Source organism: Phlebotomus papatasi, chromosome 2, assembly GCF_024763615.1.
Source record: "Phlebotomus papatasi isolate M1 chromosome 2, Ppap_2.1, whole genome shotgun sequence".
In the NCBI taxonomy this organism is placed as follows: Eukaryota; Metazoa; Arthropoda; class Insecta; order Diptera; family Psychodidae; genus Phlebotomus; species Phlebotomus papatasi.
The window spans coordinates 4731147-4755485 of record NC_077223.1 but is presented as its reverse complement, the minus strand read 5'-3'; the positions used below and the strand labels follow the sequence as shown (position 1 = coordinate 4755485).

General features: G+C 34.4%; 1 protein-coding gene across 1 annotated transcript in view; it reads right to left on the bottom strand.

Annotated features, from left to right (window-relative positions):
• Positions 1–22034, bottom strand: part of LOC129805019 (protein embryonic gonad-like) — a 128662-nt gene extending 106628 nt beyond the window's left edge. Inside the window, exon 1 of the mRNA XM_055852821.1 lies at positions 21693–22034. The gene's annotated coding sequence lies outside the window, so the exon portion shown is untranslated. The remainder of the gene's footprint in view (positions 1–21692) is intronic.
• Positions 22035–24339: the final 2305 nt, after the last annotated feature.

Sequence of the window (24339 nt, the reverse complement as noted above, 5' to 3'; positions counted from 1 at the left end):
GCGCTCTTGTGGCTGTTTTTTTTTTCCTGGGCACAGTGTTAATGGTTTTGTTTAGTGTCGGCGCACCAAAAACACAAATATTTACCAATATCTATTTGTCCTTCCCTATTCCGATGCCATCGCAATCTCAGGTGAAGAGACATATTGGCAAAGAGAAGGGTATTGAGTGAGAAACCACGATGAATCTTCATCTTTTGCACCACACAAAAGCAATAAGGTATGAAATGCGGAAGATATTTTAATGGAGTTTTACGTGCCGTACACACTTTCCATGCGATCATCATCTTAACCATTCGACTCTTGTGGCTTTTTCAATTAAAATCACTAAAAGCCCCCTTATTCGATATCTCTCCCAAAGCCCATATACTCCCTCTTTTCTCTATCCCCATAAAATACAAACACATGGGATGAGAAGATTCTTAGATCTGTGGCTTCGAGATTCTCCCATCCAGATATTTGGTTGCGATTTTTGCTTGTTCTTTGGAAAATTTCCCAGCATTCAACCGCAGAACTTTCGCTTGACCGTAATTTGTCTAAGAAAATTATACTAAATATTGAGGCTTGAGGTTCATGCCTGTTCTACACTAAAACGGTCTTCAGACTATTGGATTAACCCCATTATTTACCCCTACTACTTCAGACCTAGGGGAAACTGGGGCACTAGTAAGATTTTGCCATGGGTCAGTCCTCCATTTCGGATTACCGATGCACCCAGGCCACAATTGGGTCCCATATGTTACCCGGGAGGCAGTAGTGAACATGGAATAGTTGTAAACACTGCGATATTTTAAATTAATTATTAGACCTCAGAGGACCATAGACATCCTTGTGCACTGAAAAAATGATCGACACGAGTCCAAGTATTGTAGATATTATAAGTCAGTGCACTGAGTGAGAGAAATCCAAAAAAATTAAAATAACATTCCGGAAATGTTAATTTTACCCTGCAGTATTGATCCAAAATCGGTGTAAATATTACCCTTTTTAGGTGTATTAGGAGTTAATGGTACCCTTTTTCATGTTGATTTTACCCTTAGAAAGGTGTAAAATTAACATTAAAAAATGTTGATATATTTTTACACCTAAAAAGTGTTAAAGTTATGTGGAAAAAAAGTTAATCGCACCCTCTTTTTTTCTCAGTGTATTTACTACTACCCCATATTTGCTACTGCCTTAGTTTTTCTTAAATTTTACCCATATGGGTTTAATTTATTAGATCCGTTCAGGGACAGAGGCAGCAAAAATCGCAAAAGCCAAAATCCCGAAAGCCTAAATCCCAAACTCTAAAATCCCAAAAAGGTCAAAATCCCTAATAATACCGAATGCATATCTAGAAATCTCCTTGGGGGAAGATCTAGTTCCTTCATGGAATGTTGTGCCAGTATTATTATTATTATTATTATTGAAGCGACAAGAACAAGAGGATGCCCCCCGGAAGAAAATAGTGAACAATGTCCTTAAACTGTTTAATCGAGAGGAAGTTCATAGAGATACCCGGTCCCTCAAAAGAACGTTACTTACGTTACTTACGGTGTTATCACACTAGGATTTTTTACGTTTTAATTTTAAATTGAATTGAGCATTAATATTTCTAGAATTGCTTGAAATTTCTCACAGCCAGGACACATTTTGCAAGAAATTTGCTCAATTTTAAATAATTCCCCAAGATTTTTGATTATTAGTGACTCTGTAACATATGTGACAGTACTAAAAATGTGTTATAGTCACTTAACTGTTATGGTAAAGGGTCCCCAAAGACAGAAGGAAGGGTTGTAATCAAGGGCACTCATGAAGAGACTCTCAAATAGTCTTGTTTTGAAAATCTGTATGAAGTTACAAAAATTTCCTTCGAATGGCTTTGTAGGAACTTAGCAAATTACTCCTGATACTAAAGCTTCATTCCCGTACAAGTTTGTCACTAAATCACTGTACTTATCTTATTTTTTGGCCACAAATAATATTAATTACGAGTAAATAAATTTAACAAAAACAATGTTCTTCAAAAGACTACTTGCTTAACTGCAATAAAATTGAAATTAATGAGCAATTTTAATTTGCTAAATTCAAATTATTTTGAGCAACCACATTTATGCTATATTACAATGTTTAAACGCGTTTTAGTAAACCAAGTCTAAGTTTATAATTAATAAATAAATGAAAATCTATCAATTCAAATGATTTTTAATGCAAAATAACGCAAAGGAACAATTCATCTGAAAATTAATTTGAATTTACAAATTGAAAAAATCCAAGTGTGATAGCACGGTTAGGAAGTAAGAAATATCACTAACCCAGAATATCTAATTAAATCTGTATTGCTTGCATAAAATGTTTTAAAGGAAAATGACAAAAACTTTAAAGTGGCGTGCTTAAAATTTTGTTTAAATATATACAAATACATGCTATATATCGTAAAAAAAAAATATAATGTAGAATTCAGACAGACTCACAAAAATTACTTTTTTTTCACAAACATTAATGTTTAATAGGTTTAATATATTTAAATAAACTAAAAGCTATGATTTCATCCTAAAATTGAAACTTTCAAATACTTATATCTACATAATTTATATTTGTCCCGAAAACGATTTCTTTTATTTACTGATTTATTAATACTCCGACAAAAGAGAAAAAACGTAATTTCTCGAATATCCTTTTTTGTTAGACGTTTCTGAGTTTTTTGTGGTAGTTTTTAAAATGAATGTTATCTAAACACTTTAAAATTATGCAAGAAAAAGAAGCTCGTGTAGAGATTTGTTTAATGCTAATTTTATATCAAAGAATTCAGTTCACATATTTCACGAAATAGACAAATAAATTCATAAGACTTTTTTTTAATTCAAATTGCTGATTCGATATAACAGATGCAGAGCTCTAGCCGTAAATTTAGTTTAAGCGGAACAAAAAAAAAATAGAAAGAACATAAAGTAAAATTAATAAGTAAAGAAATTAAATTGATTTTTTTAAAATTATATTCTTCTTAAAACAAACACTTTCTGATTTCCCCGCTCGGAAATCATAATTCTATGGCTTCAATCATGCACCTTTAATACCAAATTAATAATTATGCGATTATGTAAGATTTTTTAAAGGTGTGCTATGTTAAGTAATTTAATAAGTATCTCGAGTTTCTTAAACTTAGTAGGGGAAAGTACTCTCCCTTCGAACGTTCATGCCTTCGAATAATGTGAATTTTCTTTTAGTTTTCTTAAATTAAATATTAGTACTATTAAATATTAGTTGGCTTATTATCAATTGTTGATAATTCCATGATAATTTAGTGTAAATCTCTTCCGAAAACCAAAAGAAATTCACATTATTCGAAGGCATGAACGTTCGAAGGGACAGCACTTTCCCCTGCGGAAAAATCATATTTAGGATATTGATGTATTTTGAAATATTCAGTTTTTTTTTAATAAAATCGATATATTAGAATTCTTGTTCAAGACGAAAATTAAAAAAAAAAATGATTTTATAACAATCAAGAAAAGCAATAGGTAATAAAAGTATTATTTCAAAAATCGAGAAATAATTCTAAGCAGAAAGTTAAAAAAAAAACCGAACAATTTTTTTATAATTTGATGAAGAAAAAACACCAGTTCGCTTTTTATTTTTTTTAAATTAATTACTCTTTTTAAATGTTTTAATAAGCAATGTGATTTATTTGTTTTTTAATAAAAGATTAGTAAAATTAGTTTGTTTTACTCAATACAAATTAGAGGTATTTCCCTTGGTATAACCTAGTCTTTGAAATTCCTAGTATTTAGACTTAAAAACTTAAAAATTATAGTTGTAAATTTATTATCAATCATGTTGGAGAATTAGCAAGGTAAATTTTCTTAAAGGAAATAAAAAGAATGCAAATTATCACACAAATTGGAATTAGAAAGCATATTCCATTAAGTTAGATAAGATTACAGTGGGGACTAGCTTCTTATAAGGGCTTCAGACGTAAGGCTTAGTCATATGGCTTAACTGCTATAATTTCTTATCAGTTGAGAGTTTTTGAATAAATTTAACTTAGGATTCGATTATTAAGGCCAAATTATCTATAGATTCTGAAAAACCAAAAAAAAAATATTGTTATTTAGGATCTTGATACCTTCGGAAACTGGGCTAAACCTCTAATCTGAAGATTTGATTTAGGATACCGCTACATCCAGACCTCATTTTAGGCCCATTATTTTATGGCACAATTAAAATAAAAAATCTAATTAAGGGAAAGAGAGGCAAAAGATAATTCACCTCAGCGCATTTTACAAACAGGCTGGATTAAAATTTTAGAGACGAGCTGCTTTTCACTCCATTGGAAAATGAAGTCAAAACGAAGTGAAATCCAACAGTGTTACATTCTGCATTTTTTCCCTGTACTGATAAGATAGAACAGTTTTGATTAAAAAAAATAAAGAAAGAAAGAAAACGATACAAATTCTGATCGGATCATTCGCAAGTAACTTCTTAAAGAAATGGATAGGGTAAGGCTTTCAGACTTTGCATACGATTTTATTTTTTCCCATAGGGTAATATAGGAATGTTTCGCACGCAAGTGAACCTTCAAACGATGTGATTTTTCTCTTTGGTTGCAAAGAGCTAGTGATTTATTTCTTAGCCGTAAGATAGATAAATTATTAACCTCATCAGGTAAACCAAAACCGTAAACCAGCTCTTTGCAAAAAAAGATAAATTTCGCATTGTTTGAAGGTTGACTGTGTGCGAACCATGTCTATTCTCCTTTTTTTACTGAATCTAACCTAATGGCAATAGCCAGTCTTATATCACACATTTCCTGAAAAAATAGGTCAGCTTTATTAAAAGAACATGGAAGAAATATGAAATGTTCGAAGCTAGATTGTGTGCGAAGTCTGAAATCCTTCCCCTATATCAAAATATCTGTGAACTTTTTTAAACTGGTAGAAGAAGGGTAATTAAATCTTCAGGCTATTAATCTTCAGTGGTCTTACTTTTATTTTATTAATTTCTTTGATAACGAGGAAGCCTTTAGTCTGAATTCCATGTAGCTTAAGGAGATGACCTCCTTCCGGGTGCATCAGGAATGCTGATCTTTTCAGAGACCAGGCGGGTATTTTTTCCGCCTTTCAGCCACTGAAGAAGGCGCACTATCGTGCCGAAAGCTTTGGAGAAAAAACATTTTTGTTTGGTCTCTGAAAGGATCAGCTCCTGACACACCCGGAAGGAAGGTCACCCCCTATTGCTTTATTACCTATTTACGTATTGCACTAAACAAAATCATTTACTAATCAAATTATTGGTTTTATCCGTGCGAATTTTCAACCGTTAATCATTTGAACGACTTAATGGCTGCTAATTACGATCCATATTGTGTAATGAATTTCCTTGGTATTTTGTAAATTACCCTATTTTTCAAAATCAAGATTCAGAGACTTCAGAGAAGAATATTATCAATATGATTTCGTAAAATCAAAAGAATTTCCTTATACTTTTTCATTGGGACAGTGGACCTTATTGTTGCAGAAGACGGAATTTCAAACATTAAAAATTCTTTTAGATCCCATTTGACAAATTTCTTTTGAATCACAAGACAAAGTCCAAATCCCCTTCACGGGACAATTGATCTCATTCCAGCGTCCAGTTTTTAGCTGATCGCAAAACATGAGATCATGCATAGACTACGCAATGTCTCACCTCGTCCCATTGAAATAAATAATTTTGATTTTTAACGATCACGACGACACTCTTGTGTTGTTTTTCACCAACTCACATGGTCCAAATGAGGTGTGTTTTTTGGGTGCTTAAGAAGGTATATAAAAAAGAGCCAAGAGTGGTTTATTTGAATATGAATAGAGAAGTCACTCTGTTGTTATTGTACAACTCTGGGGAATTTTTTGAGGCATCTCTCGCGATACATTTGCTCTTTTTTTCTTGTTCAAAAATATATTTAAAAAAAAAAGTTCATTTTAATCAATATCAAAAGACAGATCTTCCGTATGGCTCTCTCTGGGCATCCACTTTGATGTTTTGTTGAACAACCCATTGATATATTTGACAACTTAATGTGACCAGTAATCATCTAAATGGACCCTGGAGCGGAATCCGCTGCGTCTTGGAGATACTGTGGCACCAGCAAAGTCAATCAGTATATCGCGTTAATGTGCTGATAAGGTGGCTTTTTTGCGCCTTGTCCGGGTGAAAATTCCCAAGCGGAAGAAACAAGATTGGGTGAGAGTTATTGAAGAAGTTCTTTTTTTTCTTGGACCCTACGAGGCACTTTATAACGTATGCAATTTTCATTGTAACCTCTGACATGGATCGTTGACTCTTTGAGTGTCTCTCTACGATATTTTAATGGTGTATCCATGTGCTTTATGAGAAAATTGAAGAAGAGTTGAGCCCAGAAAAAAAAGGCCTTCGATGGCTCATTTATAAAAGGTTTTAGAGGTGAGACTCTTGGGTTATATGAGAAAAGACACACAACCCTTCCTCACCAGCCTAAGATAGGCCATGAGTGTAGGCAATAAATCACTCAAAGTGATTCGATTTGCCTCAACAAAGTCTCTTCTTCTTGAAGGGGAAATCAGCCTCACCTCGATCGCATAGTCATATCGTGAAAATCACACCAGCCATAAGTTGAGAAAATAGTGAGACAGGGAGATATTGCCTGGTTAGTATTCATATGAGGCCCCCTTTTGGCATTGCCCTCTTCGTGCAAAAATCCTCACTCTCTCACCAGAGGCTCAAAGAAATTAATTAACACGCGGAAAAGGTGATTGACAAGATAATCCGCTGATCAATGGAATGGGCTAAGTTTAGGCGATAATTAGATGATGAGCTATGGTGGTAACGGTCTTTCATCTTCAATCTCATACCTTAATCCAATTACAATTGCCTAGATCGCCCTCCCAAAAATCTCGCCCAAACTATCGATTTTTATTCCCAATCCCACGCTCTCCACCAAGAACTTTCATGTACGCATGGTGATTTTTTAGCACGAAACCCGCATCATCCCATCACAATCATCATCATCATCGGCAAACGCACCAAATGGCATCACTTTGGGATCATCTGCACGTTTTCTCAAAAAAGGCACACTTATAAAGTTGTCGAACACTCAAAATCTCGGCAGATCATCGATTTGGGAATACCACATGGTGATTGAAGAAGTTCCTCCAGCAAAACTGTAACTCACTGGGAGACTTTGCCCTGAAAATCTTCTCATTGAAATTTTTAGTGGATATTGAAGAGACCTCCACCCACTGTGACAATCGGATGTTAAAAGTTTTTTTTTGTGCGTCCCAAAAGCTGCTCCAAGATAGACATTTCAGCAATTCGGATGGAACTTCATGAACAACATCAGGAGCTCACTTGAGAACTCTCAACAATTTGCCGTTCTTGTTATGCTACTGCACAAGCACAATGTCATTACGCATTTTCCGATTTCCTAACCATTTTTCAACCAGAAGGATAGTTGTAAAACAAATTCCACGCATCTTTCGACCCTGCATTTGAGTATACTTAAGTTCACTCAATAGATTCATTCTTCGGAAGCTACACAAATCAACGGCCACATGAGGTGTACTCGGAGAAATTCTGACTAAATTGATAAGCCTAGAATACGAGACTTGGTAATAACACATAAAATATTGGATGATTGCACAAATTAACGCTCACCCTATACTTCTAAGTTAGTTTAAGCATTATAATCGTTTTTACCAGAAAAGCTATGCAAACCATTATCGTGAGAAGGCATCGACCTCGAGGCAGACCTAGAACAAAGTGGCTGAATCAAATTCAGGATATTGCCTTAGAGTGCTTGGGATTGACCGTGAATACCTTGCTGAAGTGACGGAGGATCGACAAGAGTGGACTACTAGCCTATTTGTCCTAAGCCCGCGACTGCAATAGGAATAAGCGGTTGAAAATGATGATGATAATGATGATAAATACAGTTCGTTAATCTACATCCCTAGCCTCAGGTATCGAGGGTAATAAAGCAGCTGGTCATATTGCAAATGTGTCCATTTAATGACTTGAAAACCATAGCAAAATACGAATTTAAAATAAATGGAATTAAGACTGTCTTTCAACAGTTCCTGGCCTACAAACGGGAGCCTGTAGTAAGTTTGCTATGGGTCTCACAGCAGAACATACTCGGGCACCCTTCATCGCTTTTCTCCGGGAGTGAGACCCCATTGCCCATTCCAAAAGAGCCACGAATCTGGCATCCTCTTCGCTTCACTGGTGAAGGCCGACTGAGGAACCGATTCGATTACGCCTTCGGAATAACTCGTCGAGCACTCAAAATCCCATCTAGCGAAACTAAAGCGATATAGTGACTTGAAGTTAGCCGCCGTTATAGCACCCCTCAGAGTTACCACCCCAGCTGAACAGTAATTGGTACCGTTGGCTTAGAAGAGTGTTCGTCAGGACGGGCTTTCTCCCTCCAACTCCTCAAGGCTCAACAGCCTTACTACAAGACTTTAACAAACTTTGGATAATTGAATAATAGAGGAAAGCTTTCAGGCTTCGCACATTCCGGCTTCGAACACTCTATATTTTAATTTTAATAATATTTAATAAATTTTAAATTTTAATTTAATTTAATAATATTTTAATAGCTAGTCTTTTATCAGAAATTTCCTATATCAGAAAGGATTCGAACCCGGGACACTTGCATCATAGAGCGAGTGCTCTACCACTTGACCCATTGAGTGCCATCTTAAAAAATATTTAATAGATTTTAAATTACAATTTAATTTAATTATATTTTAATAGCTAGTCTTATATCAGAAATTTCCTAAAAATATTAGGTCATATTCATTAAAGGAATATTGAAAAAATATAAAGTATTCAAAGTCAGAATGTGAGCGAAACCTGAAAGCCTTGCCATATACATTTTCCTGGTCTTCATTTATTAGTCAATAGAAAAAAATTAAAACTATCCTTACAAGAATCAAAATAGAACATTCCAGAACTACACAGGGCTACATTATGGAAAAAGGACCATTACCTTCAGTTTGTTATACTTGTAATCCCTCACTGACTAGGGATCATTTAAAAGTAACTTTATCAAATAATGATGAAAGAGTTAAGATTTTATTAAATTTTATAAAGACGAGTATGGGGAAGTGGGGCACATTTGAAATGGGGTATCTCTGAAATCGTGCTTTTCCCTCCTATTTTTAAATGGAACTGAACTTTGCTAATTCAGCTCGACAAACCAATTTTATTGGTCATAAAAATTACATCATGGTAAGCTTGAATTTTCTTTAAGAATATGATAAAAAAAAGCCCAATTTCAAAGCTGTCCCAATTCGAAGGTTACCTACTACCCCCTAATTTGAAAAACGTTTTGTAATTGTAATTGAAGCTGGAAGCCAATTAAAGCGTACCGTCGCGTCATATGGAGATAAATAAGTCAGTAAATAAGAAAATAAATCTAAATAAATTATATCTGTCTATAGCTATCTGTCTATCTATCTATCTATCTAACTATCTATGTAGGTCGATCATGAGTACCGTAAGTGAAGGTGCCAGATTTTTACCGATCCAATCTGCCATGTCTGATAATTATTATGATCATTAATGAAGGCATTTCATTAATATGAAATAAATGAGAAATAAGAAAATATGCAAAATATTTGTTTATTTTTTTTCAAAATTTGTTAATTTTAATAATAACATGAAAACTTAATTTTTCTTAAGTCTTTATCCAATTTGATCAAACTATTCATCATATGGATTCTTTATTGTAAAAGATATTCTAATATTGTAAAAAAGCCCACCGTTGAATTTGAATATCTCGTTGACGTTCATTATTTTTGATTATGTTATTCAATATTCATTGAGAAAATGAGTTAAAACCATCTTCTGGACTTTTACCAGCCATGTTCGATACTGTCCGCATTTACCGTAAAACTGATGTTCTCTGAAAATCAAATTTACAAATTCTTTATTTTCGCAATAAAATATTTTAATTAGTGAAGAGGATAAAAAAGATTTTGCTACAAATTGACTTGGCATGGAAGTGCCAGAAGAAATCTCAACAGATGGCGTTATCAACTGTTCACAAAAATGGCTTTTATGCGAAATATTTTAACCAAATTGAATAAAAATTCCTGATAATTTTCTGAGCTCCGTTTTTTTTTTATGAGGAGTTGAATATTTTCGAACAAATTTGTAAATAAATTTCTCCATGAAAATGGTTCATAAAGCTTTAGAAACAGTTATTGAGAACTGAAAGGAAAAACTTGGACAGTTTCCCGATTTTTCTTTTTTCATTCTCCTATAAATTGTTGTCGCCCCCATCAGGTCTACAAACTTAAAGAAAAAAAATTAGAATTTTTAATACAGTTGGAAAAAGGAACGTGATTTTCCCTGTGAATTCGATATAAGATAGTCTAGAAAAACTATTAGAAACAGTTTTCAAAACACCAAAATTTGTTGTTTTCCGAATTTTGTAAACCTGACGACGAAGACAATAATCCTCGAAACGTTGTAGAATAATAGGACAGACAGAAACTAAAAACGTTTAAGTTTTTCCGTCCACTGTCAATTATATCTCATCATGCCGAAAGTCTTTCAAAACAAATTGAGAACAGTTACCAGCGCCACTCCCGGAAAAAACGACTGACCTCTCGTGGAGAAAAAAGTGACAAGTGTAAGATAATACTCAGCAATTTACTTATGAAATATATTAGAAATATTTAAAATACTGTGTGAAAGTTTACATTAATTAAAATATTAACGAAAATAATCATATTAATACTAAATACTTTTTATTTTAATTTTTAAATCAGCAGTCATAGGGTTAAAGGAGCACCTGTTCGGCAGGGAACACCTATTGGCAATTTAGTCAAAATATTGAAATTTAATTTTTGTATCTAATAAAATGCAAATTATATGGTGTCTTTTATTTAATTTTTCCTTTTCTATAACGGCAGATTTTGAAATTTCGTATCCCAAATGGTACAAAATAGGGTGCCAATAGGTCACGAAACGATTTCTTAAAGTACTGACAGGTATTTCCTCGACCCTACATTTTTTTTAATTTAAAAAAATTCAGTTTTATTTTTTATTAATTTATAAATTTTGATAGTTGTACAGGTATCATTTCTTCGGGACCTCACCCAGATTTAACAAAAGTAACCAAAAAAATTAAATTTTTATTAAAAAAAATCTTTCTGCAAGTGAATTTTGATGGTGATTAAGTAACATGTTGATGGTACCCAAAAACCAAGCCCAGAAATTAATTTTTTTTTCGAGTGCATCCACTCACTGTTCTGCATTGCTTAAACAATGAAATTAATCACAGATTGCACCATATTGTCGGTGCTGGAGGAACTTATCTTGGGCATTATATTGTTGCCGTTTCTCCATACATTGAAGGCAGTACAGTGCCTTTTTATTAATTGCTCTTCGCTTCCAGATGACATTCCACACGAGATACTATTAACCGTCGCCGCTCAACAATCAATGATCACTTAGGAACGACAAATCGATCGTATCCCATATAAAATGCATCATTGGGTAAGTAAATAAATGAGTTGCAGGAAGATGTTGGGTGAATTGAAATAAATGAAATACAAGAATAAAAAAAAAGAATTTGTGGAGAAACGAGTGGAGAGAAAGAATTGAAGAAGACATGGAAGAGATCACATCGATTCCCGTCCTCAAAAGATGTTTTATGATAATAGAGACACCGATAAGAGACGAGGAGGCTACAAAGGACAGCACCAGACACAAATTTACATTTATCGTGATGATATTTCTCTGGGATTTTTGTTTATAGAAGGGGGTTCTTGGTGTTCTGTGGCAAATATGGTGAAAAGGGAGGCCTAATTTCAATATAGCATTGCATGATCAGTGATCTTGAGGATGTGAGATCACTTGGAAATTATCCTTGGAAGAAGTTAAAATGGGGATTTTTAGTGATCGAGCAATGGCAGAAGATCATTTGATTGCGATCGTAGCCAGTTTGACTGGGTATTGGGTGCGATCGATTGGTGATCGACGATGTGGAAAATTGAATTTAAACACCTGAGCATTTGACTGAGGCTCAATTTTCTCCAGTTTTGCCAAAGAGTGGAAAACCACGCCTCAAATAGCGGTTCTCTAGCCAATCAAATGATGCTGTAGTTGAGACGATCACCTGCGATCTCGTAACTCCCGTGATCACTTCGATAGCTCACACTAACACACGCAATTGAGCCAATTAATTTTTATACCCAGCGCGGGTGGAAACTACACCTGAGCGAATGTTCTAAATCCACAATTCCTTTTTATCAAACCACCAGTGATCATAGGGATCAGTCATTACGATCACCGATCATTCAGCAAGAGCGTGACAATTGATCCCATTTATGGATAGTGGTGTGAAAGCTCTCAAGTCAAGAGATCTCTTGATGATCACTTGACAGCAATTCACCAAGCTAATTAATAAACGCGACGATTTATTGCGATCATTCGATCGCGATCGCTCTGTGGAAATACTCATGAGATTTCCATGGCACTTTTCCAAGCTTCTGCATAATTGAAAGCACAATCAATTGGAATGCTTCTGCAATCTTCCAAGATGAAGAAATATCACTCGTGTCACTCGATCATGTTGATATTTTTTTCCCCTCAGGTCGCCAATATGGCAAATTAAACACAATGATGGAGTGTTTGTGACACTAAAGACACTATTTGTAAATAAAATATGTACATGAGTGTCTCACTGAATTTTTTTTCATGCTGTAACTTCTCAACCACATCTCATCGGAAAAGTCACATTGGTGGGAAAAATGACAGCAAAAATGTGGTTATTTTTGCACAAGATCACTAACAGAGTTGGGGAAAAAAAAATAATCGCAAATAACCACACCCTCAAGTGCAATATTTATCGCAATATTATTGCATCTCTGTGGGGATTCGTGGGGAGGGAAGTCCAGTGAGAGAAATACTTTAGTGCAGACCAACACTATAGGTCCAAAATGACAAGATTCATCTGCATTTAACAATCATTGGCATTCTTACGGTCAATTTGCATTAAATAATAAATATATTTTGTTTGCGGCCTGAATTTCTCCCTCATTTTTCACGCCTCGCAACATTTTCTGGCGCCAATTTCTTCTTTGACAAAATATCAATCCATGATCTTTTGCCACGCATTATTGCTTTATTTTAAGTACCAATCACCACGACAAATTGCACTATGAACAAGGTTATTCATTGCACTACACTGAAAAGATAATGGTAGAGGAGCGTGGGGCAATTTCGCAAAGACACATTGTAAGACAGCTTTTAATAGAGAAATTGATTTAATTGGCGTTAGAGGATCGCGAGATACCATAACATTCAATGCAGATCAATAATACTAAGCAAGATTCTAAGTTAAAACCATGTTCCCAAAAAAGTGCCTATCACCAAATAAAGAAGTTAACCCAGAGGCAGGGGTATGACGTTTCCTATGTTTCCCATGTTTCTAGCGTGCCAAAAAAACTTTTGAGTTTATTAGCTGTTTTCGGTCATTGTAGAACGAATTAGCAAATAATACAAATACAAAATAAAAGCCAATTTAATATAGAATGGGCAACCGAAAACCCCAAATTGGCAACCTACGTAGTTTTGGAGATATCTCATAAAATGTGTAAGAAAACGGGAAAAAAATACACTAAAACTGGTTGCATTTTTAGAGCTAATGTCAGCCCTCTGCCCATAGGACTAAACGCCAGGTCCAAGTATCGCTTTGTTCTAAGAATTTCTTTTTAATTTGGCGCAGAATCACATTGACAGTAAAAAATAAGTACAGAAATGAATAAATACATATAATAAATTTTATAAAATCAAAAAGTTTAAGGGTAGAATCACATTGACAGTAAAATGCTCACCGTCTCCATGAAGGCCTCAACAGTATTTCGTTAATTTACACATTTTCATTACAATTCTTATGCAAATACTCAATTACCGTATTACCTTATCTCATACTCGGTGGCACTATGTAAAAATAAAATAAGAAAATTGAAGAAATAAAACGAAAACACGATAAACGGTGAGAAAAAACTGTACGATTAATTTCTTTTACAGTTTTTTACTAACCGTTTATCACATTTTTGTTTTATTTCTTCAACTTTTTTACATTATTTTCACCTAGTGCTATTGAGTATGAGATGAGGTAAGGTCATTGAGAATTTGTATAAGAATTGTAATGAAAATGCGTAAATTAACGAGATGCGGTTGAGGCTTTGACGGAGACGGTGAGCATTTTACTGTCAATGTGATTCTACCCTTAAACTTTTTGATTTTATAAAATTTATTATAATTATTTTATTATTTATTTATTTCTCAAACAAATATGGTTTGCCCTTTTTATAGTGGTTTGGTAAAAGAATAAAAAAGAAAAAAACTGGTATTCAAATTAAGGTAAATGATTAAGTCTATTCCTTTTGTTAAAAGTATTACTAATAAATTGAATTTAAATAATCGTGAATTTTGTTTAATTTAACTTTTAGTTATTTTTGAATCTCATATTCTTCAGGTGAGGCAAATATCGAAAATATTGACAAAGAATATGAGAACGGAAACTACAGACTATTAAAATTGTAATAAAGAATCAAAGGTCATTCTTGTGTTTCAATATTAATAATAATATGCAATTTAATCAAAGGGGTAAACTCATAAGCAATCAGAGTGGCTCGAATTCCTGGTTTCTTGAGATTCTCTGATTTTACCGTATGTTCCCTGAAAAATATATAAATCCCCCATGTACCTTGATAAATAACTATATAGATTCCTTATTTCCCTAAAAAATGTATGAGTTTCTAGGGATCCCTGAAAATTATTTATGTTCCCCGGGTTCCTTGAAAAGTTATATAGGGTCTCGGGCTCCCTAAAAATGTATTAAGCCCCAGGGATCCTTCTAAAATATTCAGATTCCTCGGTTTCTATGTAAAAGTATATAGGCTACCCGATTCCCTGAAAATGTATAAGTTCCCAGATATCCTTGAAAAAAAATTAGGCTTCCTGAGTTCTATGAAAAGTATACAGGTTCCTGGATTTTCTAAAAATTTATGAGGTCCCAGAGATCCTTGAAAAATATTCAGTTTTCTTGGGTTTTATAAAAAAGGATATAGGTTCCCAGATTCTTTAAAAATGTGTGAGGTCCCAGGGATCCTTGAAAAATATTTAGGTTTCCAGAGTTTCATGAAAAAGTATATAGGTTTTTGGATTCCCTAAAAATGTATGAAGCCCCAGGGATCCTTGTAAAACATTTAGGTTGTCTGGGTTCTATGACAAATATATAGGTTCCCAAGTTCCTTAAAAATGTGTGAGATCCCAGGGATCCTTGAAAAATATTTAGAATTCCATGGCTCCGTGAAAAGGCATATAGGTTCCCGGCTTCCCCTAAAAATACAAATTTCCAATGTTTCCTGAAAAATATTTAGGTTCCCAGGAATCCATGAAAAAGTTTATAGTCTGCCTCAGGTTCCCTGATGAAAAAATTTTTAGGTTCCCGTGGTCCCAGGAAAAAAATATGTGGGTCACGCCTCGGGTTACCTGATGAAAAAATATATAGATTTCTGGGTTCCATAAAAATGTATGAGTTCCCTGGGACCATTGAAAAATATATAAGTTTCCCTGGTTCCATGAAAAGATATGGGCCTCCGGTTTCCTTGGTCCCCTGGTTCCATGAGAAATTTAAAAGTTATGAGTGTTCCCTGAAGAATAAATAAGTTCCGCGGAGTACATAAAAAATACATAAGTTCTCCAGGTTCCCTGATTACAAAATAAATGGGTTATGAATTTCCTAAATATTGTATGTGTTCCCAGGGAACCTTAAAAAACATTTAAGTTTCCCGACTTCCATGAAAAATATATAGGTTCCAGGGGTCCTTAAAAATGTATGAGCTCCCAAGGTTCCCTGAAAAGTATTTATATTCTTTAGATTCCATGAAAAAAGTATTTAGGCTCTCCGGTTTCCTTAAAAAATATATAAGTTTCCAGAGCTCCTCAAAAAAAATTAGGTTCCCTGGGTTTCAAGGTTTCAAGAAAAAATATATGGGCCCTCCATGTTCCTTGATAAATTTACAAGTTCCGGGGTTCCCTGATGAAAAAAAATGTGGGTTCCTAGGTTCTCAAAAAATGTATGAGTTCTCGTCTCGAGTTCCATGGAAAATGTACAAGTTCCCAGAAAATATATAAATTCCCTAGGTTCCTTTGAAAGCATATGTATTCACGAGATATGTATTCCTCATGGGTTTCCTGTAAGGGAATTCTGTAACTGTATGACAATGTCATATGACAAATTTTACACATTTCATGTCGTGAATTAGGATAAATTAATTCAAATTCAGATTCACATCACTTACTGAGAGCTTCATAGAGCTCCATGGAATGCCCATTCGGTGCTCACTGGCCTTTTACGTTATCCTACTCTTGAATTTACTACGAAATGAATTTCCCCTACTGATCAGATTGGCTTGAGTTTACCGAAATGAGTTACCCCCTGATCCAATTTGACTAAACTGTCCGTAATCATTTGAAGCATATCCGGCTGGAGAGTGGTGCCCTTAGAAAGGAGATATTTCATATTTCAGTATTATAATCTTAATCAGTGAACCTAATGAACCAAACTTCGGTGTATAAAATGTTTGTTTTAGAGAGTTTTTGAATAACCCTGTTAATATTCACAGAATTTAATGAATTCATATGGCCTGCGCCAAAATTGGGTGAACACTGTTAAATTGTCATCATGCGCGAAAACAATAAATTTGCCCAGGGATGGGACACATTGAGGTAATCGATAATGGTGTTATCTGAATGGCAAGATAATTATTTTTGATTTGCTTCACACACTTCTTTTCTCACCCAAAGAAGCCACCAAGCAGCAATATATTCTGTAACCACGATCAATTGATCGTGTCTCTGTTGTTTTCCAGGACTACCATGAGAAGAGCTACTGTTTAAACGGCACAACTTGTCTTTTACCATCCATCGCGATCTTCGCGACCATAGTTTTATTTTTCAATAGCAACAAAGAGACACAATTTTTCCCTCCGATATTTCGTGACAACTTGCTCCAACGATCTTCATGTCTCTTCATCCCCAATATCTTCCGACATACTGTGTAATATGATAATTTGCTTCTAAAATATTATTTAATAAGAATGGCTTGAGCAAATCGGAGGACATGTGAAACAAGGAACAAGATACAGATTCTCCACTGGAGATAATCACGATCTCTGGCCAGTTCCTATTTTTGGTCGTGGAAACCCACAACGGAGAAATTAATTGAATTTCCCGTCTTCAGGGCACAAACCAGAAGCCATCGACAAAAGTATCAAAGAGACGAAGAAGAAAAAAAGGCCATTCTATAAAATTTATGAATCTATAACTTCGGAATAGAATTCTTTTCTCCGTCTGATTTTGAGGTGTTTTAGTTTTATTTTGGAGAAATTCAGAAGCTACCAAATTTGAGGTGGGAAAAAATTTCTAAATTGTCGCATACACCATGAATCTATCCCCCCAAAATAAAAATCTTGCGTGATCTACATAATGTGATCAATAAATTACTGATTAAACCACCATAAAAGCTACTTTGGCCCCAGAGAACACGTTTCTAATTATTTTTATGATTTTTCTCATCACACCCATTCTTCCTAGTTGCTCTCCAAATGTCCGTAAGACGTTGATGTAGGATTAACAGCCAAAGTGCCACTCTTTTTCCACAAACCAACATTTTTAGAATGATCCTCAGCCGTTGGGCATCATTTGAGAGGGTAGTCAGAATATAAAAAAGACACACATAATTTACAGAGGCACGATAAAAAATTATGATTTCCATAAAAACTAAAAGGTTTTGCTATCGTTTCTCTTAAACGGTTATAATAAAAACAAATATATTAACTTAAGTATTGCGGCTCCTTGTGTATTTTTATTTTTAATGCAAATAGTCATTCGTACTTTGCAAAATTGGTTCTAACGTGAAAACGTTGAAGAGCTTCTACGAAAGCTAATAATTATTAAAATAACACCGAATTATTAAATTATTAAACAAAATTCGATAAACATAAAAATTTCATTTGAAAATATAAAAAAAGAATAATATCTTAAATCAATTTTTCCCTGATGGCACGGTACATAATTTTAGTACTAAATAACTAATAATAATTAGTCGATATGTTTTTATGAACATTAACGAAAGGAATTGATCATCGATCAAATTACTCGTAAAACAATGTGAAATTCTGTCACGCCAATTTTTTTAGTACATGCATGTTCTAAAGTTTTAATTTGAACTTCTGAAATAACGATTTGGAAGTCAGTCTGTCCCAAGAAAAATCATAAGTTTGAGGAAAATTTTAGGAATACGAAATGTTTTTCTTCTTAATATGTTCATACATAAAGTATTTGCAAAACATCTTTTGTATTACACATATCTTCCAAAACGTACAACTTTTTTGGGACAGATTATACCCACCAAATTCACATTCTATCACAAAGTTTTTTGAACTAGTTCTAAACCGAATCCAAAAAAAGTTTAGAAATAGACTAAACGTGTTGCTTGCATAAATTTTGCTCTATTTTTTAATATCTCATGTAAAAAATTATTCAGTACGATAATTGATTTAGTACATGCCTGTTCTAAAATTTAAGCGTCAACCTTGAAAAACGTTTTGAACCTAAGGCAGGGGGTAAACAAGTCTGCCACTCACGGTTTACTCTGGGTACCGGTCAGCGCAATTCTGTAGACTGATCGCGCGATCAGTGCGATACTGGAGACTAATTGAGCAATCAGCGCGATCTTGGAGACTGACCGACGCGATATGCGATCTACCACTCAGGCCCACTCGCTGGCTGTACTAGTTCACCCTATAACCTATAGTTAAAATATTTTTAGCGTAGAAACTTTCATTTACCTAGAAGAGTGTATACATCTGTTTTTTTTTTATCATTTAGCAAGCTTCTTATAAAAATGTCACAAGAGATTTTAATAACTAAAATTGAAATTCTTTTGAGAAATAGGAAAATCGTATTGATTGGCGTAATATTCGTTGGATTCTTTTATATCTGATTCAAAAAATGTAAATTTTTGTCATGGTATTTGATTTAGTACATGTCTGTTCTAAAATTTGAATTCAATGTTAATAAACTTTTTAGTACACTATTTAAAAATTGTAAGGTCTTGGAATTTCGTATAAAACTGAACCGGGTCTAATCGGTTCTGAACCGGTAATGAACCGACTCATAGCCGATAATTAATTTTTATCCGAAAATCAATTCTATTACTTTTAAAACAATTTTGGAGGATCTTTTGAATGATTTATGAATCGGTTCAAATCCGTTGAAAACCGGTAAATGGTAAATGATGCGAAAGTACTTTTGATGTATAGTATCTAAGTCAAGAGTTCGAGCATTTTGCAAAGCCTGGGACCCCTTGCAACCCCTTTTTATTAAAAGGTACTCTTTCCCTAAAAACAGGTTAAATGTAGGTTTCAGTATTACACTTTAAGCAGCCTAAGCATTTGACCAAGTGGCTTGTACCTAGTTCATCCACCAGGTCTTCCTATTTCGTCGTATTTAGATCGTCAAACTATATCCTCCATAACTCATCCTTTATATTAGGATTATTATTTATTTATTTTGATGTACCGGACTTTTTTGTCATTTCATTCAGTTTAAAATTTTTATGCGGTTTTAATTGTGTATGAGGTCCCTTTAGACGCTTCAATCATTTGCACTGGGCGACACTGAAACTCACAACTGTGACAGTCGAATCGGGGGCCATACCGTTCAAGAGCAGAAAGCTCTTACCAATGGCACCATGGCACAGCCATATAAGGAGTATCTCACTAGCGTGGATTATCCAAAGAGATAGTCCATTCCAATAGGTACTTTTATTACATTATATCTTTCACTACATACTATGGGGATCTCAATGGCGCAATAGGCAAGACCGTTGGCTCTTGGGCTGTGAGATCTCTGACTCGACTCTCACAGCTGTGAGTTCGAATTCCACCCGGTGCAAGCAACTAAATGTCGAGAAAAAGGACAATTTTCACTGTGATAAAACGTAATAATAAATTGTACCGCCTCTGCCCAAAAAAAAACCTCCAGGAGCACGGAAGAAGTATTCACTACGGGGAATGCGTTCCTGAGCGATCTACGATCAGCAGATTCTTCAAACACAATGCACATTGTAATGATTACATTGTAATACCAAAAATACTGTCTCGATACGATTAATAATAACTACATACTATGTCCAGTCCGCACCCTAGGTTATACATCCTGAAAAGTATTTCCACCGTTATACTCAGGCCTAGGTTGATGACCGACGCTAAGACAGCGGTGGACGCAAAATACTTCTTGCCTGTTATTCCGCCTCTAGTTTCCAAGGCAATTTCATTCCAAATAAATAAGTAAAAGGAGTGTCCTAGATAATGTTGACTTATGGTGAGGGGGGGGGGTCGTCGAAGACCGGAAGTCTATATCTCGTACCGTTTGGCCTCTAGACATGTCACGAGATGAAAAAAGTGGATTATATAACTGCTCTCTTTGAGTTCGAGCAGTAAAATTAACCTAAACCATTAATTCTTTTTCAAAGTATTCAAATTAATTAATTAATTAAATTATTAATTAATTAATTAATTCCATTAATTCAAATTCCAAGTATTTAGAGATTAAAAGACACAAATTACACTTCAGATTGATCATCTAATTAATATAAATCGCATTGAAATTTCGACATGCAAGTGTGATAATTCTGTTTTTATTATTATGTGTTTATTATTTTTATTAAGTCTATCAAGCTGTTTTTCGTTAATATGTCCCTAGATTTTAATAAATTTTGTACTAAATCTGAGAAAAATAAATAAAAATTCTTGAGAACAAGGACGTAATGGATATGGTCTTGATTTTCCTTTAACTTTTATCCCAAGGTAAAACTATAGATTTAGTACAAGTCTGTTCTAAATTTCTTAGCACAAACCCCTTATTAAGAATTTTGAAGTTTAATAAAATATTTCAAATGCAATTATTTTTGTTATTAAAGAAGTATTTCCATGGACCTATTGACTTAATAAATAATTGATTAAGTATTTAAGCAAACATTCAGTGTACTTGATCCTTACTTATGGGCACCCCCTTGAGATTGCGATTTTCAGTAGTGCAAAAAATCTGCCCAATATCTTTCACTTGCCTAATTGGCCTTTGGCTGAAGATGGACACTTTACAATGCGATCACCTAATTTCCTAATCACGGGATTTCAGTTTTGTTGTCTCTTTGGGGCAATTTTGGGCCTTTTGCACACGCAATTTGAGTATTAAAGGTGCAATTAGGCTTGGGTGGGATAGGTGAGAGAAAAACACCAAACTTTTTGTCTCCATCGAACTCCAATTGGACCCGAGGCAGATGCCTCAGTTTTTTTCTATGCCAGATTCTGAGATAGTGTTGGCTGATTTATGAATATTTGTGATGAAGAATCTCGTGACACTGGAGGATCACGAAGATTCAACCCACCTGAATTGACCATTCTGTATGTTCAAAAAGAAGGAAAATTTAGAGCCTATTGCTGTCTATTCTAATTTGCATTTTGGTGTTTCCAGCAGCTGATTTATAATCTCAACTAATGATGATAAATTCTATCCATTGACTTCAAATACAGCTCATTACATAAGCCAAAGTGGATTTATTGCTGTAGACCTCTTAATTTCTGAATAAGATCTATATTTACCTTTGTATTTCAGATGATCTCAGTTTGGAATCTTTTGGGTGATCTTCAGGGAGAATTTCTTGGTGATGGTTCTTGGTTTGAATACCTTTCAAATTTTTTCCATAGCACACAATCCCTCAACAACTGAACACAGAATCTTCAGTGTTCAGCAGAAGCATCATTGCAGTGAATTAATTGCAGTTCGCGCTTTTATTAACTGACAAAGCAAGAGGTGAGAAAATTGTCGCACACGAAGGTGTTAATGCATCAAACAAAAAAGGTGTCACGAGATGTTCTGTCTGTGGGCACGTGTTTGAATGTCTTCACAATTCATTTGAAACTTATGAGATTCTGCGGCGTATTTGATGGATAAACACAAATGACTGATCGCTTTGACGAGGACTAAAGTCCACTTTTAGCACACTCTCTAATTCTTATTTTATATTTCTGACGGATTCTCCCAGAGTCTCAGGCCAGAGACAAATCAAATACCACAATACACACAATATCACACCGTTTGGGACAGGTTCACAAAGTTCTGAAACTCCGTTTAGAACAATATAGAGAATCACTGCGAACAATTGTTTTACGGATTGGAAGCAACTCGCGCACTATGAAAAGCGCAGATTTTTGTTGTTCTCATACGCCTCAATTGACGATCAATCGATCTCTGGCTGAAATCCCGGAGCAAACGTGAAAGGTTGAACAAACGACGATGTTAAGCGGCGAAGAGTCAATTCACGACTGAAGACCCCGCATCAAGGTGAGTCTCAGACAGTCGGCACAAACACAGAGAGTCTCCAAATGATTATTGGCAGCCTCAGCTGGTGCGCTTTTTCAGGGGATCGTACTCGCTCTTAGTGCCTCTCTGACCAACTCAGCAGTGATCTTGTTTTTTAGCAGCATCTTCCATGGCTTTTTGCTGGACCAATTGCCAAAACAAACAATCCATGAAGGATATTTTAATCAGAACACAATCGCTGGATTTGTGGAGTTTTTTTTTTTTCTTGTGCAAACTCCAACAATCACGTCACCCTGATGATCTTCTCGAGCAATCTTTTGCCTCACAGCTTCCTCAACACATCAATTTTTAATCACAGTAAAAATCGAAATCTCAAAATCAGAAAACGAAAGAATAGCAAAAGAGAGAATGTACTGTGAAAAAGGTCAAAATAGGGTAAGTGTGCCAAATTCCGGCCAGCTTGCAATTTCGGCCACCCTTTTTGTTCCTCGAATTTTCATGAACTTTTATATTTTACGTAATCTAAAGATTATACAATACAAAAAAATAACAAAAAATGTAGCTTCGATAAACGAGATGACGTGAAAAAGATAATGGAAGAATTCCCGAAGGGCAAGGAACTATGAGAATGAAGGTGGCCGAAATAAGGCACCAAAACTATGTCTATATTTTTATTCATTTTAAAATGTATTAAAAATGATTTTAGAGTAAATAAAGACGGTAAACTCTTTACAAGGTTCCATGAAACACTCTTTAAGAAGAAAGAATAAAAAAAATCAATTTGAATTTAAAATATTACATTTCAAACGCTTGCACGCAACTATGCCGAAATTTGGCACACTTACCCTATATTGTTGAAAAATATTAGAACAAAGTTTAGCTGAGATACAGTAGACTCTCGCTAATTCGGCTCTTTTAAGATCGGGCTACTTTTTAATTCGGGCAGCAGTTAAATTTGAAAAAAAGTTTGTTTACATTTTTCAAGTTTGATTATGATTTATCAAATGAAGCAAATATTCTCAAATTTGCAGTGGTTTATCTTAGTTCTGATGTGTTTTTCATTATTAAGCGGTTTTCATGAAATTTACCATAAATATGAGTATGTGAACTCAATATGTGTATGCAGATGAATAAAAAATGTTGCATTTCAAAAAATTTGTCGCCCGAATTTCTCTCTAAGTCGGCTGACATTTCGGTCCCAAATGCCAGAATTTGAGAGAATCTACTGTATTTGCTGCAATGTAAGGTCAGTCATTATAGGTATATAGGTAACTGCCACAATTGCGTTTTTGACAGATATTTGACGTTTGCCCGTACAACGCTGAAAGGAATTTCCTTCAAAAAAGCAATTTTTGACAAAAAATTCTCCCAATGTGTAGAGGCCATTAAGCCGAGATACGGTTTAACGCAATTACAATCAAAATAATGATCAGATTACATTTTTATAAGTTTTTGACTAATCCGTCTCTCGGCTTATTTAGTAGGAAACTGATGTAATTAAGTCAAATTATAATTTTTATTATAATAACGTTCGGCTATCTCTCAACTTAAGCCGTAAGTGTTTCCAGAACATTAGATATTATACCTCAAAAGCACTTTTGCATCATTGACCATTTATCCCTTTAAGGATGATTAGAACACCGGTGTCCCATAAAGAAAATAATTTTTCCTGACTACCTAAAGTTATTTCATTCTCATGTTTGTACGTATAAATGCAAAGTATAAGGTTGAAGGAATCTAGGATATTTTTTGCAAGTCTCAGCTATTTTCTATATAGTAAATATTTAAGTTTAAAATGACGAATTTTTAAATTCTCATATTGAAAAATTATTTTAATTATTTTTTATACTTCCAATTTTTTAAGCAAAGTCCCGCTTTGGAAAAAGAAACTACAATACTCATATACATAATATTTTTCATTAGAGT